The 15,959-nt window shown below is 37.7% G+C and overlaps 1 pseudogene; it reads left to right on the forward strand.

Annotated features, from left to right (window-relative positions):
• The window catches only part of LOC141511827 (actin, cytoplasmic 1 pseudogene), a 38,732-nt pseudogene extending 27,409 nt beyond the window's left edge, over positions 1-11,323 (forward strand).
• The last annotated feature ends 4,636 nt before the right edge of the window (positions 11,324-15,959 follow it).

Below are 15,959 nucleotides of genomic sequence, written 5' to 3' on the forward strand. Positions count from 1 at the left end.
ATAATTAAATTAGTACATATCTGAGAAATTATTCAAAATGAAGTATTTTCATTCATTTCATTCACCAAGTATTTATTAAGTTATTACTTTGTACAAGGCACTATGGATAGAATGCTGGGCCTTGAGTCAGGAATCCTCTTCTGGAGTTCAAATCTGGCATGATACTGGCTGTGAGACCCTGGGCAAGTCACTTTAACTTCTTTGCCTCAGTTTCCTCTTCTGTCACATGAACTGAAGAAGGAAATGGTAACCCCCTCTAGTATCTTTTCCAGAAAAGCCCCAAAATGGGTCCAGAAAAGTCAGATATAACTAAAAAAATCACTAAACAATATGCAAAGGATTGTGTTAGGCACTGCCTAGAGGCTGGGATTTAGAAGGGAAGATACAGGAGAATTTCAGAATCCAGGACTCATATAGACTAGGATGCCTGATGAGGGTCAGAAATTCTATGGGATAGCATTAAGGAATAGCCCCAGATTTCTTTACAAAAAAGAAAGAATTTTCCCTTTGATTCCGCCCAAGCCAATTTTTCGATGTCCCTGGTTTGGAGCATCCTTATCTGCTTCTCAAAGTGCAAGCACTGAGGAAGGTCTCATAACCCTTGACAGTCCCTAAAGCTTCCCTGTAAAGGGTCTTCATAGTATCAGGAATAACACCTTGGTCTATTAGATTGCAGGAACCCTTTGGAGGCAAGCCCTGTTATATCTGCAACTTATCGGCATTGTAGACAGGAATCCTTGAGTGAGAAGGTAGTGGATGAAATAAGTTACTATTAGTTCTCTTTCATTGCAGGCAATGTATAAAGATTGCGATACTCCAATGTGCTTTAGCTCTAGAAGTTTTCTCCAGAGGCACTGGTGCTGCCACCTTTTCAGTGCTCCATCTCCCTTCAGGCTAGCATCAATTGGAGTCATTTCAAGTCCAGTCCATCCTTCTGAACATGCCTGCATTCCTGCCTCCTCCTTGAAGCTCATCCTAATTTATGTAGTTCATTAACTCATTCTGCACATAATAGGGACCAGAGATTAGGAGGCTCTCAATAGTACCAGAATGGCATAACTAGGGACTTGTCAGACTGCTGGAGGATAATCAGTCTTCAGAGGGGCAGAAGAGGTGTCTGCTGGCAAATGTTTAACAAGCAGCTGTCTGATAATATTTTAGAAATGTACACAGAAAAGACCTTTTAGTTTAATTTACAATACACCATTGTTTACAAATCTAAAGTTATTTATTATATGAAATAATATAATATCAATAAATAATCATACATTTAACATATAATAATAATTTCTCAACTCCTATTTATTCAGTAATACTTAGCTCAGTAGGAGGTCTATAGAAGCCACTTAAACCTTCTTGAATAAAATGAATTGACTGATGGCTGGATTTACCTTCATATGCCAGCCTAGGGTGCTTTTATGAAGAAAATGACCTCAGTTAATTTAAGTTAATCAGAGTGCTGAGCAGAATCCTGAGTAGGCCAAAGATACAAGCTCTCTGCTCATGTAGATTACTTCACTTCAATCTGTTCCAGATTCTCTTCTTTCCTCATCCTTTTTTCTTCAGTCTCCTCCCAGGTACTTACTGAAACTTCAACAAAAGGAAGCAGGTGAAGGGTGAATGGGGAAGGAAGGAAGGAAGAAAGGCAGATAGAAAGTGAGTACTAGATACTGTGCTGTTACAATTTTCATCTCATTTGATCCTCTCAACAACCCTGGAAATTAAGTGCCATTGTAATCACCATTTTACATTTGGAGCAACTGAGGTAGACAGAGGTTAAGGTCTTTGTCCAGGTCATACAGTTTATATTTGAGTTTAGATTTGAACTCAGATCTTACTGACTCCAACTCCCATATTCTATCCACTCTGTATCCTAACTGGGGTAAGCTGTCTTCTGAATCATACTATATCTGGATTCTATTTCCCCCGTGTCAGAATTATAAATCTGATTCTGGTTCTACATGTAGGATTTGCTCTTTGAGTATCACAAAGTTAAAAGGCTGGTGTGTGTGGCTGGGCAAGTTAGGGAAGGCTTTATTTCATGGAGGAGGAGGAGGGGGAGGGACTGATGCTGAGTCCTGAAGAACGGGCAGGTAGCTAGCAATGCCCTGCCGTGGCTGTTGGGTCAATAACTTAGTCTTATGTAGAGTCATAATGTCATTTTTATATGAAGCACACATACCATTTGCACAAATATTTTTCAAGTCAAGTTGAACATAATGGACGTTGTTGATTTTTTCTAGTATGAAATAATAAGAGTGTAATGCCCACTTCAATAACTCCCTATAATGAAGCTACTTGACAGATAATGTGTGTTATTTGAACTATGCACACCTGAGCCTTCATTCCTCACACATTTATGATTTCTTGGGGAAGGAGTAGGATTTCTGCCAACTCCAAGATCTACACTCTGATTACATTTTGGAAGACTTTTTTTTAGGTTATTTTGCAAGGCAAATGGGGTTAAGTGACTTGCCCAAGGCCACACAGCTAAGAAATTATGAAGTGTCTGAGGCCGGATTTGAACTCAGGTAGTCCTGACTCCAGGGCCGGTACTCTATCCACTATGCCACCTAGCCACCTTCGGAAGATGTTTTTTAATGATTCCGACAATCTAATGCATCTGTGATATCACCCATTCAGAATTTCCTTTCAGTGAAGGAGTAGGCAGTCGTTATGCCCATATGTGTCTCATATCTGTGTCCTCTAAATCTTCCATAGGGATTGTTGAGGCCTCTGGAGGGTTACCTCACTTCCTCTTAAGAGTAAAATAGAACCAGTGAAACCCTTTGGATGACCGCCTGTCATCTTTCATCCTCACCATGCAACCAATCCATCTTCTCTTGCTAATATTTTTCCTTGATAACTTCCCCTGGGTCAACTCTCTTCTTGAGAGCTCTCCATTGGTCATCCAGTACAATCTATTCATGTCCACCTTTGTGCTTCATGCTCATTATAAATTCTTCAAAGTTCATTGTTACGTGTCTTCTTTCCTATAGCAATAGTGGCAAAATATTGCTAATAAAAAGATGGGCCTTTCCTTTCTTAAGAAGTTTGGGTTCACAGATTACTGTTGCTCAAAATTTTGATTTATCCTCTAGTGAGCAGTCTTTCAAACAGTAGGCTTCTCCACATGGCCCACGAATTCCTATGACATTGTCCATCAACTAGAATCCATACTCAAAATCTTTTTAATTTAGTAGGAGCTTCCAGAGGCTAATACTCTTTTGTATGTTGGATGGATTTTAGATAAAACATTGTGTTTTCCATTTGCAAAACTGCCACAGTAAAGACAAGCAATCTGAGTTGTATGCCAATAATAGAGCTATAAGACTGGTGGCTATGTGTGCCCATCTTCCTTCAAGGCTAAGTTCTCTCCTTGCGTGATGTTCCACTTATCAATGTCCTCTGCCCCCAAAGGACTTTGTACTTTGGATAATAGGTACATAATGATTACACTGCCAGGGATAGACATAGTCATCTAATCTACCCCAATATGTGTATCTATGGCCCCTGCTGTTGGAGTGTTATTTCTGTTTCACCCCTGCATTCTCTTATCCTAATGGGATACTCTGCCATTGTCTTTAGCAGACTTGGGAGTCCAAACATCTCACTTTCATTTCACTACTTAACAGTTAGATGAGTTTTTACAGAGGAATATTTCATTCATTTCTATCATTCTATTATGATAGAAAAGCATTCAACTGCTAGTGGGCCTAATGTTCCCTAGATCGACTAGCATTTTAAGGAATAGAGATTAGAAAGATGGTTTAAATTCGTTCCTATGTAGCAATAGCGATGCTCAATTCCGTTCCAAAGCTAACCTCACCTTCAGCTTCCCTGACTTCTCAGGACTTTCCTACTGGTCTGTCTGTAACAAGTGACCTCAGATTGTGAGTTCCAAGATCCCTCATTGCTCAAGTTCGCAGACTAGGGGGTCCAATCCCTGAAACTATATCAGAAAAAGAGAAATGGAAGAGACCTAAATGCTAAATGCATTTCTTGTGGCCATTTCACCTAGGAAGATGAGAAGTGGTCTTCAGTATCCCCCCTGTCTTATTGCACGTGGTCACTAGCTATGTGGAGACATGTTCTACACTCTTAGGTGTGGGCAGATTCATTCCAGTCAGATGGCTTTAAAGATGAAAACTAGTCCTACTTCCCATCCAATAAAAAGAGACTGCCCTGAACTACATAGGAGGCTAATGTCTGCACAAATCAGTTTTCCCATTTCCCAGAAACAGATTCCCAGTGTTTCCCACATGAATGATTTTATCTTGGGTAGTCTGCACGTGCACAAAACACTTGTAAAATTGAAAAATAAATCAATAGAGACAGATAGACTAATAGACAGATAGATAGATGATAGTAATATTAAGAATAATATTGTTTCGGGTCACAACGATAATATCTAACATCTATAAAATACTTTTTTATTTTACTTGTGCTTTTTATATATTTTCTGATTCTTACAACAGACTTGCAAGAAGGAATTATTATTCTCCTCACTTTATGGATGGGGAAACTGAGTCTAAGAAAGGTTAGATGATTTGCTTAGTCTCACACAACCACTACGTAGCTGTGATAGGATTCAAACTCTGGTCTTTTTTACTTCAAAGCCATTCTAACTACTACGTCATTTACTTAGTTAAGGAACTTGCATCAGATATTAAATGTATAGCTATATCCCTCTATACAGATTATATGTGAATTGGTGTTCAGTTATCCGTGTACATGCTGTTTCTCATCAACTAGACAACAGGCTCCTTGAAGGCAGGGATTATTTCATTTTTGTCTTTGATTTTGCATCGCAGAATCCACACAGTAGGCGCATACTAAATGACTGCTGAATGAATGCATTTGTTGCTGTTGTTCATTCACATCTAATTCGTCATGACCCCATTTTGAGTTTTCTTGGCAAAGATTTGAAGTGGCGTGTCATTTTCATCTCCAACTCATTTTACAAATGGGAAAACTGAGGTAGAGGATTGATGACTTGCTAAGGGTCTGAAGCCAGCTTTGAATCCAGAAAGATATCTTCCTCCTCCAGGATGTGCTTTATTCACTATGCCAGGTTGTTCCACTAAATGAATAAATAGCACATAATAAAAAAAGAACCAGTCTTTGAAAATGGGCTCTAAAATTTCTGCAATTCCCTTGGCTTCAAATGCTTCTCCCTCCACCATTTTCCTGACAGAACTAGAAGCCGAAACACTCACTTTTGCCTTTATATGTGCTTGCGATAATAAGACTTTAGCAGCCTTTGTGTTGGGGATTTTAATTTCTCCTGTATTTACTGTAATATCATTAATCATTTTAATCACAATAAACTCATTTGATGGTAATGTGGATGTCATAAGAATTTAGATAGCACTTTCACTCTAATTCACCAATAATTAACTGTACCATTATTTTATAGTGTTATCAGCCCAAGAATGGAACCTTGCCGATGAGCTCTATGAAAACATTGTTCCTTGGGGGGAGGGAGACAAGAATTACAAAGTCCTTCACATGCAGATGTGTTCTTATTGGCCTTAATGTGGAAGGCAGCTGTAAAAGGCAACAGCATCTCTAAACAGAAATGATGTTCTTTAGAAAGAAGCCTGAGATTAGATTCAGACAATTTAAGTCTGAGCATAATTGACTTTGAATGGAAGGAATGTTTCAGTTTATCTATACCTAGGCCTTCATTTTACAGTTAAGGAAACTGAGGTGCACAGAGGTAGAGAAATTTTACCCAAGGTCATAGACACAGTGAGTTATATTCCTGATTCTTCAAATAAATGCATATGGCCATGGGTTATTAAAATTATCCCTCTCAGTTTCTTCATTTGTGAAATGAAGGAATGGAACTAGAGGAGCAGATTTATATTTTTGAGATTTTCTGAATATTGTACTGGCTCATACAATGATCCCTCCCACTACCAGACCATGGGTCATGTGTCAGAGAATCTAATTCTGGTACTAACTAGATGCAGTGAGCTCACAATATTCTCTCACCCTGGAAACTGCCCATTATCTTTTTTTTTTGCTCATTTCTAAACAATCATATTCTATTTCCCATTTATCGATCATGCCCAGAATGATTTTCCTCTTCATTTTCTCATCTTAGAAACTACTTTTCCTTAGGCCCTTCCTAATCTTAGTCTTACAACTTTTAAGGACATATCCCAAAACTATTGTTTTTCTAATATTTTATTGAAAATTTAAGATTGAACATAATAAGGCTAAATTTATTTAGTCACTAATCATAGTAAAATTAATTTCAATGGATAAAATTTCAGCTCTGTGTTAGAATAAGCTTCATAACAATCATCTCCTTCTCAAAGTACAATATGCTACCCAGAGAGAAGATGCCTGGAGCCAGGGTCTAGCTAGCAGCAGGCTCCAAAATATTCATCGATACAGTAGAAGTGAGTCAGAAGACCTTATTCCAAATTCCAGCTCTGCCACTAATGTCATCTGGGAGAGTGATTTCATCTATAGAGATCAGTTTCCTCATTTGTAAAATGAGCATGTAGAGCTAAATGATCTCTAATTTCCACTCTCTCTCTAGCTCTATCCCTAGCTCTCTGATCCTAAGAACCTGGTGTTGTGAGATGAGATGACAGAACATGTGAGCTCAACATATCACTCTTACCCTCCATTATATTCAAAAAATAGGTTTCTGAATTCAAAATCCTTTCCCTTCCTCATGTTCCAATCTCTTTCCATGTGAAAGCAAATTATTTGTTATAGGTTAGAAATATGTGGTCATGAAAAACATTACCACAATAGTCATGTTGCAATAGTAAACAAAACCACACCCCCCAAAAAAAAGAGAAACCTTAAAAATATACAGATACAAAAGTATGCTTCACTCTGTATTCAGGCACCATCAACTCTGACTTAGGGATGGATAGTATTCTTGGGTCATAGCATTGCTGAGAAACGTTAAGTCATTCACAACTGATCATCCTATTTCTTTGCGTATAGTACATTTGCCATTGCATCTGCTCGTGCACTTTTTTTTTTACTGAGAACAGCCTGTTCATCGTTTCTTATAATAGAACAGCATTTCATCATAGTCACATACCACAATTTAGTCAGCCATTCCCCAAACAATGGACATCCCCTTAATTTCTAGTTCCTTGACTCCAGAAAAGAATTATTTTAAATATCCTTAGACGTATAGATTTTTTTCCTCCCTGTTATTCATCTCTTCTGGAATATAGACCTTGTAGTAGCACTGTTAGATCTAAGGGTAGACATGCATATAGTCCTTCCAGAAGAGTTCCAGATTGTTCTAAGGAATTGTTGAATCACTTCACAACACCCCCAACCCTGCATTAATTTCCTTTTCCCTCATCCCCTCAGACATTTGTCACCTTCTCTTTCTGTCCTAGTAATGAATGCAATAGGTATAAGGCAGTACCTCCGAATTGTTCCACTTCATATTTTTCCAATTGAAAGGTTATTTGGGACATTTTTAAAAAAGTGATTTAGGGGTGGCTAAGTGGCATAGTGGATAGAGCACTGGCCCTGGAGTTAGGGGTAGCTGAGTTCAAATCCAGCCTCAGACACTTAATAATTACCTAGCTGTGGGACCTTGGGCAAGTCACTTAACCCCATTGCCTTACAAACCCCCCCCCAAAAGTGATTTAAATAGACTACATTGATAATACCATTTGAAAATTATTCATACCTTTTGATATATTTGCTCCTTCTAACTGCCCTAATAAATGAGGAAGTTCATATGAGTTGTATCATATTCCAATGCAGGGATATAAGCTGTTCAACATCATCAAGTCCCTTATTATTTACCTTTCTTGTTTACCCTTTTATACTTCACTTAAGTCTCATATTTGAAGATCAAATTTTCTGTTCAACTCTGGTCATTTCATTAGGGAAGTTTGAAAGTTCCCTTTCCATTGAGTGAGCAACTTTTCTTATGAAAGAGTACATTCAGTTTTGCTAGGTAGTTGATTTGGGTTTGTAAGCTCTTTTGCTTTTTATATCATATTTCAAGCCCTCTGATCCCTTAATGTAGAAGGATTTAAATCTTGTTTTTATCCTGACTGTAGTTCCAAGATATTTGAATTGTTTCTTTCAGACTGATTGCATTATTTTCTCCTTGACCAGGGAATTCTGAAATTTGGCTATAACATTCCTGACAGTTTTCATTTTGGGATCTCTTTTAGGAAGTGATTGAGGACATGTAAAAAAATACTAATTTGAATTGGTTAAAATTTCTTGGTCTGTGGAATGAGTTCACAAATATGGTATTCAATGAGGTAGGAATGTAGAAAAGGAAATAGGTATTTGAGACAGTGTGGACATTGACTCAATAGGATGAGGCTACTTGATAGATGTGGAGGGTGAGGAAAAAGGAATCTTTGGCTATCCAACACCAGACAAAGTTTTGAGGATGAGGAATTCAGTTTTAGATACGTTGATTTGTCTATACTGTGAGAGTAGTAGGGAGGAATGGCCATTCTGAAGTTGGGAATCAAGGACTAGGCCACAAGATACTCCTGAGGAATAAACAAAGAGATCTGGCTGTCTTCTGCATGGAACTGAATGCTGAAACCATGAAACTGAGAAGCCACAGGCAAAAATGGAGAGGGGGAAAAAAGAGAGATCTTGCTAAATGACTCTCAAATGAAGTCTGTATGCATTCAGATTGTTACCACTTACATTTGATTATCCTTCTATGATGAATCACAATTGGAACCCAGGAATGCAGGTGTGGAAAGAAAAATAGAGATTTATTAAAAGAAGTTACAACACAAAAGAAAGTGAGAGGAAAGGCAAGAAGAGTTTAAAGAAAAGACCAAGTGGATTGCTAATTGAACTAGGCAGACAGGGTTCAACAGGAGTCTGGAGAGATCAAGAGCGCAAACCCCTTCCTCAGATCTCCCTAAATTCTTCCTCTGGGTCCATGGGAGGGGTGGTAACCTGAGATTTTTGCCTTTTGAGGAGGGGTATCTTATGGGTGGTCTTGGACTTGTTTCTAGCAGCTTCACTCCCAGGCTGACCCAGCAAAAGAGAATGCTATCCAGATGGGATTGAAAGTCAGACCCTCAGGCCATGGCCTAAATTGGATAATAAAGGAAGAAGGAAGATTTGCAAAATTTGTCTCCAACTGATCTCAACATTCCCTATGCCCATGGTTCTCTGCATCAAGATAATGACATTGCCAATACCTATTGTCTAGGGTTCTACCACTAATTGCTTAAATGACCCACCCAAGATATTTATGGAATTATTTGGGAATGATTCTAGATCTCTTGAGCTACTTCTATGTAATAAGAGAGTCCTCTTAATACAAGAAAACTAATAAAACAATGAATGATTTCAATTTTATAATATTTAACAAGAATAAGAAATGATGAGCTCAATGATCTTAGAAGGCCATGGAAAGGCTTGTGTGAATGATTAAGAGCAAAGTGAACAAAACAAAGAGAACATTGTATTCAACATTATTTTAAGAACCACTGAGCAACAAAGTCATTTGATGACTATAATTACACGAAATAAAAATTAGGGCCATCTGAAGAAAGTTGCTATCTGAATTCAGAGATAGAACTGAGAAGAATCATCATATATATATGTATATATATATATATATATATATATATATATATATGAAAATATTTGCATATGTGTGTTTCATGTTTGCCATCTCTGGAGGGGGAATGGAAAGAAAAAATCTACATGGCAATTTTACTGTATATTTGAAGGGAATAACAAGTTGTATATGGTAGATTTGCAGTTTCATGTGTAATCATATTTTTATATTCTGTTTATAGAAATGTTTTGTTCTGTGAATTGAAGGTAAAATAAAATTGTAATAAAAAATAAATAGAATACTTGATTTTTTTTTCAATATTCCTTAACAGGAAATGACCCCTGAAAGCACCATGGAATGCACTTGTATGTTTATTCCAATAATTGAATCTCTAACAAACTGACATTTAGGGATTCACAAACTCCTTGAATTAGAAGGGACCTCAGAATATTGATAATGGGGTTAGGATGTAAAATGGCAGTGAGCTGAAGGATGTTAAAACATAGAGTGTTAGAGATGTAGGGGATCCTAGAATAGAATGCCATTCATAAAAATTAGCTTAGAGCATAAAAGGGGAAATTTGCAACAACTTTAGAACAGAAAATTTGAAACTCAAACATAAAATGTCGAACATTAAAGAGACTCTGGAACTTGGTATCTTGAGATGATGATGATGATGATGATGATGATGATGAACATGATGTTGATGAATGATGAAACTGAAGATGATGATAATGACAGTGATGAAGATAATGAAAGCATTAATATAATTCTTTAAGGATGGTAAGTAGAAGAGATATTTTGGCGCTATGATTCTCAGTTTAGTCCTGTTGTTCTTGTTTTTCAGTTGTTTTAGTCTGACTCTTCATGACCCCATTTGGCATTTCCTTGGCAAAAATACTAGACTGTTTTGCTATTATTCTCTACAGCTTGTTTTATAGATGAGGAACTAATGCAAGCAGGGTTAAGTGACTTGCTTAGGGTCATACAGCTAATAATTGTCTAAGGTCAGATTTTTATTCAAGAAAATAAGTCTTCATGACTCAAGGTCTAGCATTTATATCAAGATATGCCAGTAGCAGAACAGAGTTTTTATCACATTATTCATCTATCTGACCAAGTCCTGAAGACTTTTGGAAAATTATCGCAAATTTTGTTTGCTCATAGTATCTCATTAGTATTGTACACCAATTCCAGAAAATGGATGATACTCTTGTATTTTCCCAGTCACCAATGGATTGAAACCAGGTTGTGAGCTTATTCTCATGATTTTTAGCATGATGTTGTCATCCATGTTGTCAGATGCCTTCAACAAGGATGAAAATGACATGAAAGTCAACTTCTGTATCAGTGGTAAATTATGTAACTTGAAAAGGCTACAAGCCAGGACTAAAATGGAAAGAGAGTTGGTATATGATTTTTTTTTTGTTGACAGATGTTTGTTCACTCAATGTAATCCCTGAAACGGAGAGACAAGAAAGCATGGATCTATTTTCTGTCTCTTTTGCTATTTTTGACCTGTTGATTGATGTTGGGAAAACAGAAGTTCTCCACCTGTCAGCACAGCACCATCTGTATGTAGAACTATTGGTTAAAGCAAATGGAGAAATTTTGAATACTGTGGATAATTGCACTTACCTTGGGACTATACTTTCCAGGAATGTATACAAACATGATGACACTGATACATACATTGCCAGAGTTATCTTAATTTTAGAAAACTCTGATGAGAAGTATGGGAAAGAAGAAAGATTTGAATGTCAACCAAACTGATGGTCTACAGACATGTTAGGCTGACTTTATTGTTATATGCCTGTGGAATCTGGACAGTCTATCAGTGACATGATAGGAAATAAATTTGCTTCCATTTAAATTGTCTTAAGAAAATTCTGAAGATCGTATGGCAGGATGAGATTCTAGACACTGAGATCCTTTCTTGTACTTATCATTTAAACTCTACAGGAGAGAACATAATTCTAATAAACTGGATGTTGTTCAGTTTTCAAACATGTATATATAAAAGATTATTTTACAAAAAATTCATGCAAATGCTAACATGGTATTCACAAGTATGCTCTCAATGTCTTTTTGAAGAATGTTGGATTGATTGTATCACATGGGAGACAATGGCAAAGGACTATCCAGCTTGGTGTGCCTCATCAAAGAAGCTGTTGGTCTTTGTGAGCAAAGCAGAATTGTAGTAATTTAAAGAAATGCCAAATGCACAAATTTGCAAATTTCTTCACTTCAAATGTTCACATGGGCTATTTCTTCTCTAACTGCTCTAAATCCCTCTGAGCTTGTATGGTCTGGTCAGTCACAGTTGGTCACCCTGTATCTTGAGACCACCTTGCCCAACCTACTGTAGAAGAGTATTTAACAGGAAGTGCCTCTTCTTTTTGTGTCTCTTCTTCCTCTTTGACCCCAATTCCCATCCATTAGGATGGGTTTTTCTCATGCTCTTTCTTAGACCATGTGGAGCACCATGGGCCTCTCTAATACCATGTGACCAATCTAAGCTAAGTCTCATGGCGCTCTCTCTCTCTCTCTCTCTCTCTCTCTCTCTCTCTCTCTCAATCTTGGCCTGGCCATCCTCTTTCTCTGACTGTCTATCTCCCTCTTTCTGTCTAAGTCTCTATCTACCAAGCAATTGCACCTAGCTTTTTGTTATTCACCCTGTCCTAGAGTTCTTGTTGACTTTGGGAGGAGGAAAAGTTTCAATCCTGTATTCTTTGTAATAATTCCTAGAAAAATCCTAAGCAGTTTAAAAAACACCCCGGGGAGCACCAGAATGACCTTAAGATCTTCTCTCTTTATCTCTATATTTCATTGGCAACAGTTTCACATTGGGCCTCTTCAAACTCAAAGGTCTACAACTGCCAGTTCTGTGAAAGCCTTTACAGATATTATCTTATTTGATCCTCATTACACCCTGGGAGGTAGCTGTTATTATTATTATTATTCTCATTTTACAGATGGGGAAACTGAGGATGCCAGAGGTTAATTGCTGTGCCCAGGGTCCCATATCTAGAAAGTCAATTTGTACTTAGGAATTCCTGATCCCAAGTCCTACTAATTAGAAGGAATCTTAAACATTGTCAAGCTTAACTTCCCCATTTTAGTAAAGTGGAACCTGTAGTAGGGGACACAGCATGTTGGTAGGAGAGTTGGAATTTGAACCCAAAACTTCCATATTTTCAGTTCATCTCTCTGTCTCTCTATTGCCCTAGTTAGCATTGCAGTCTTTACTGTTATAAGATTTGTAGATGCAGCAAAAGCCATTTCTGGTGTGAAGAAATTCTCCTGGTGTTGAGGGAGCTAACCTCTCCACTCCTCTAGCTTTCCCCCTGGGTTCAAAACACCTGAAAACATCCAGAGAGGCATTCTTCATTTGCTGTCATTATCGACAATGCTGGGGTGATGCTTTGTCAAACATGAATATATGTATTTGAATCCTTTTAAAATCTAGGCATTTTCTATACTTGACAAAGGGGAAAAATGAGTGTGATCCATTTAAAGATTGGGAGGATTGGGAAGGGGAATAAGAGAGACATTAATAGGATGACATATTTTCAGTGTAACACTTTATAGAAAACTCTGGGGGAAGGAAAAAATCAAATGACGACCTAAATCTCACTCTTCTCTGGGTTCTAAGAGCTTCAGAAGCTGAGGTTTCATCAGCCTCTCCCAGAGCTTCCAGATTTTAAAATGATTTGAATACAATGGGAAACCCTGGGGACCCAAGCTCTGCCTTTCAATCTAGTAAAATGCTGTCCCTGCCTGCAGAAGAAATGGTGTGTTTCCAAACAGCTGGCACCATTTGTCACCTGTTCTCCTTCCTTTCCTCTGAGGGGATGGGGAAGGCAAACTATTTCCATGTGGTAATTGACTGGGTAATTTTTATCATGGATAGAAGCCGTGCAGGGTAACGGCTAGAACCCTGAACGTTGGAAGCAGAACTGGGTCCCAGCTCCATCGTGCAGTTAACTCTCTTTTCTAAAGTAATTAGGTTCATGGTTTAGTAGATTGCCTTGGAGTCAAGAAATTTCAATTCAAATGTGACTTCACACACTGCCTAGCTGTGTGACCTTGAGCAAGTCACAGCCTCTTTCGGCCTCGGTTTCCTTAAATTGGAATTAGAATTAGAATTATAAAATTGGGAATATAATAAATAACACCCAGGGTTTCTGTGAGGATCCAATGAACTGGTATTTTTAGAGTGCTTGGAACCACATGGGAAGTGTTTAATAAGGGACATTTTTTTCTTCCTTCTTTTCTTTGTTTCCTTTAGAATTGTATTCTATATGTCATGGTAAGGAAGCCAGAGTTAACTAGGGCAATAGAAAGAATAAGGATTAGGAATTTGGAGCTCTGGGTTCAAATTCCAGCTCCAGGGGTTCTGACTCCAATTTATCATTCTAAGTTGAGGGATTGTATTCCAACCAAATCAACTTACTTCCTGTTCCCCAAATGGGACATTGGAGCATCCACATCCATGCCTTAATGCACTCTTAATGCATCTCCTTCCATTCCCCACCCCCAAGTATTCTTATGTCCTTTGGAGACTTAGCCCAAATACTGTTGCTCTCATGAATTCCTTCCAAATAATAATTGCACTTCCTCCATACTTGCTTGGTTTCATTTTTATATTATATTAAATTTACTTCTCCATCCTCATATTGTTTTTCCCTGATAGAAGGATGTTCCTTAAGAACAGAAACTTCTACTTTGTTTCTTTCGCTAAATAAAAGTGGTCAAATGGATGAAGAAAGTCTATTGCCTAGACTTTAAGAAGAATTTTAATGGAAAGTGATCAGAGGAAAGATGAGTAGGATCCTCTGGATTCATATGCCACACAGAAAGTTAAATCAGGAACCATGGCAAATGATTAAAAATGAAATTTTGAAAATAAAAAATTAAAAAAAAAGTCAAATAAGAAGGAAAAATAAGAATATAAATTGGCCAAGGTGAGTATGCAGGTAACTCTCTAACCTGTTTGAATTAAAAAAAAGAAAATCCCTGAAGATAGAAGCAAAGTCAGATAACAGAGAGAGATGATAAATATGGTGGGGTCTAGCTAAAATAGCATCAGGAGTCATAAGGCTCAGAAAGGATCAAAGGAGAGAGAAAATTTTTTCTTTGGGTAGAGGGAAAGATGATAGCTAAGAACAAAAAGAAGGAAGAGCTGAGCACATTTGCTTTTTGTTCTGTTTTCTCTGAAAAGAAACAACAGCACCAAAGGAACTGTTTGGTAATTGATGGCCAAGATAAGTAAGGAGATAGTAAAAGAGCCTTTAGCTGTCCTTGAATTCAATTGACCCGGCCCAGATGAATCACATCCTCACATTCTGAGAGAAGTATAGGTGTCTGTGATGAGCTCTCCATGTTACCTGAAATATTGTGGGCATTGGTACCATAAGATTGGAAAAAGGGAAATGCTGTTTTGATTTTCCCCAGAGGGAAGACAACAGAATTTGCAAACTGTTGTCAAGTTTGCTTAATGATAATAGCTACATTTATGGGGTGTCTACTCTGGGTCAGACATATGCTTAGCAGCCGGCAATTATGATCCCATTTGGTCTTCACAACAATTGGTTATAGCTATTGCTGTTCCCATTTCACAGATGGAGAAACTCAGGCAAATAAAGGTAAATTTATTTGTCCAGGGTTATGCTGCCAGTAAGCATCTGAGGTAGAATTTGAACTCAGGTCTTCCTGACTCCAAGCCTGGTCCTCTATCCATAGTGTAGCCCAGCTTGATTCCATTTACTGGAAAAAATTATAGGACAAATCTTTGAAGATCTGATTAGCAAACATTTAGAAAAGGCAGCAGTGACTACAGAGAGCCAATATTGACTTTATCAGGAATAAGTCGTGCCAGAAGGAACACATTTCTATTTTTTTTGGCAAGGTTATTATACTAGTGGATGAGCAGAATGCCACTTCTATCATTTACTTAGATTTTAGCAAAGCTTTTGATAGAGTAAATCATAATCTTTTTGTGATGAGATGGGGAGATATAGAAAAGAAAATAATACAATCCGATGGACTCCAAACTGTTGGAATTGCAGGACTCAAGAAATCAAAGTTCATGGCTCATTGTCATTGCACAAGGGGTTACCACCTTGAGGATGGCCTCAAGGATCTGTGCTGGGCCCTGAGCTGGCTAATATATTTTTCAGTGACATGGATAAAAGTATAACCTGTATGCTGACCAGATATGCCGATCATATAACGTAGTGATTGACAGAGTCAAGGATGTAAATGGATCCTTTCTAAGAAGATGGATTTCAGTAGAGATAAATGGAAAGTCTTAGACTTGAGTATAAAAAAAAAAAAAACAACTTCATGAATATGATATAGGGGTGGTCTGGTTAGACAGCAGCTATTCTGAAAATGATTTAGTGGT

This window comes from Macrotis lagotis, chromosome 2 (assembly GCF_037893015.1).
Source record: "Macrotis lagotis isolate mMagLag1 chromosome 2, bilby.v1.9.chrom.fasta, whole genome shotgun sequence".
In the NCBI taxonomy this organism is placed as follows: domain Eukaryota; kingdom Metazoa; phylum Chordata; class Mammalia; order Peramelemorphia; family Peramelidae; genus Macrotis; species Macrotis lagotis.